Below are 2,661 nucleotides of genomic sequence, written 5' to 3' on the forward strand. Positions count from 1 at the left end.
TCTGATTGGTGTGTTTGCTGCTTGTGTTCCCTGCACAGACAGACACCTGCCCCCCTTACCACACATCTCTGTGCTTTACAATGCTTCCCTATGCTTTACCAGACCTCTCTGTGTTTTACAATGCTTCCCTATGCTTTACCACACCTCTCTGTGCTTTACAATGCTTCCCTATGCTTTACCATACCTCTCTGTGCTTTACAATGCTTCCCTATGCTTTACCACACATCTCTGTGCTTTACAATGCTTCCCTATGCTTTATCAGACCTCTCTGTGCTTTACAATGCTTCCCTATGCTTTACCACACATCTCTGTGCTTTACAATGCTTCCCTATGCTTTACCACACATCTCTGTGCTTTACAATGCTTCCCTATGCTTTACCACACATCTCTGTGTTTTACAATGCTTCCCTATGCTTTACCAGAACTCTCTGTGCTTTACAATGCTTCCCTATGCTTTACCAGACCTCTCTGTGTTTTACAATGCTTCCCTATGCTTTACCACACCTCTGTGTTTTACAATGCTTCCCTATGCTTTACCACACCTCTGTGTTTTACAATGCTTCCCTATGCTTTACTACACCTCTGTGCTTTACAATGCTTCCCTATGCTTTACGACACCTCTGTGTTTTACAATGCTTCCCTATGCTTTCACACCTCTCTGTGCTTTACAATGCTTCCCTATGCTTTACCAGACCTCTCTGTGTTTTACAATGCTTCCCTATGCTTTACCAGAACTCTCTGTGCTTTACAATGCTTCCCTATGCTTTACCAGAACTCTCTGTGCTTTACAATGCTTCCCTATGCTTTACCAGAACTCTCTGTGCTTTACAATGCTTCCCTGTGCTTTACCAGACCTCTCTGTGTTTTACAATGCTTCCCTGTGCTTTACCAGAACTCTCTGTGCTTTACAATGCTTCCCTATGCTTTACCAGACCTCTCTGTGTTTTACAATGCTTCCCTATGCTTTACCAGACCTCTGTGCTTTACAATGCTTCCCTATTCTTTACCAGACCTCTCTGTGCTTTACCACACCTCTGTGCTTTACAATGCTTCCCTATGCTTTACCAGACCTCTGTGCTTTACAATGCTTCCCTATGCTTTACCAGACCTCTCTGTGCTTTACAATGCTTCCCTATGCTTTACCAGACCTCTCTGTGCTTTACAATGCTTCCCTATGCTTTACCAGACCTCTGTGTTTTACAATGCTTCCCTATGCTTTACCAGACCTCTCTTTGCTTTACAATGTTTCCCTATGCTTTACCAGACCTCTCTGTGCTTTACAATGCTTCCCTATGCTTTACCAGACCTCTCTGTGCTTTACAATGCTTCCCTATGCTTTACCAGACCTCTGTGTTTTCAATGCTTCCCTATGCTTTACCAGACCTCTCTGTGCTTTACAATGCTTCCCTATGCTTTACCAGACCTCTGTGTTTTACAATGCTTCCCTATGCTTTACCATACCTCTCTGTGCTTTACAATGCTTCCCTATGCTTTACCAGACCTCTGTGTTTTACAATGCTTCCCTATGCTTTACCACACCTCTCTGTGTTTTACAATGCTTCCCTATGCTTTACCAGACCTCTCTGTGCTTTACAATGCTTCCCTATGCTTTACCAGACCTCTCTTTGTTTTTCAATGCTTCCCTATGCTTTACCAGACCTCTCTGTGCTTTACAATGCTTCCCTATGCTTTACCAGACCTCTGTGTTTTCAATGCTTCCCTATGCTTTACTAGACCTCTCTGTGTTTTACAATGCTTCCCTATGCTTTATCACACCTCTCTGTGCTTTACAATTGTCACATGTGTTTTGGCTTGTATTTGATTTGTTGTAATTAATTTGCAGTATAGTATTTTATGCTATAGAGTACATCTCTTTAAGTGTCACAATTCATTTCCTTTGTTTAGCTAATCTCAGGGTTGTGGCATCTGTGTTTACAGTAAGTGTGGGTTTGCAGAGTTATTCCCAAGAGGTCATTAACATATGACTCAAAATGAAACTGTAAGTATTTACTTAAAGTTAGAATAGGAGCAGAACACATACAACTGGATTCTAACAATGTAAATACCTATCAATACTACAAGTGTGATCCCATTTGCTAAAATAGCTTCCATAGCAGAGACTGAAGTTACCTTCTTACAACTCTTACCTGATTTGATTAGCACAGCACGGATACCTCTGTGTCTGTATATGTTTAAAAAAAAAAGTTTTTATTTAGCAGACGCCTTTATCCAAGGCGACTTACAGAGACTAGGGTGTGTGAACTATGCATCAGGTGCAGAGTCACTTACAATTACGTCTCACCCGAAAGACGGAGCACAAGGAGGTTAAGTGACTTGCTCAGGGTCACACAATGAGTCAGTGGCTGAGGTGGGATTTGAACCAGGGACCTCCTGGTTACAAGCCCTTTTCTTTAACCACTGGACCACACAGTCTCCTGTAAAAGCGATCTGTCTCTTCCTTAAGTTCTTCTAAGCCCTGTGTGGCAATGTGCCCGCCCTTGTGTGTATATTGATGTTTGTTATGTCTTGTGTGTTAATGCTGGTGTATAGTCATTGGTACACTGGATATAAATGGGTCTGTGTAGCACGTGTGATATAAAATGTATATTTGTATTTAGGCGCGAGGATTGCACATCACTTCACGTGCAGGTAAAATGTAAC

Source organism: Acipenser ruthenus, chromosome 45, assembly GCF_902713425.1.
Source record: "Acipenser ruthenus chromosome 45, fAciRut3.2 maternal haplotype, whole genome shotgun sequence".
Taxonomy (NCBI): domain Eukaryota; kingdom Metazoa; phylum Chordata; class Actinopteri; order Acipenseriformes; family Acipenseridae; genus Acipenser; species Acipenser ruthenus.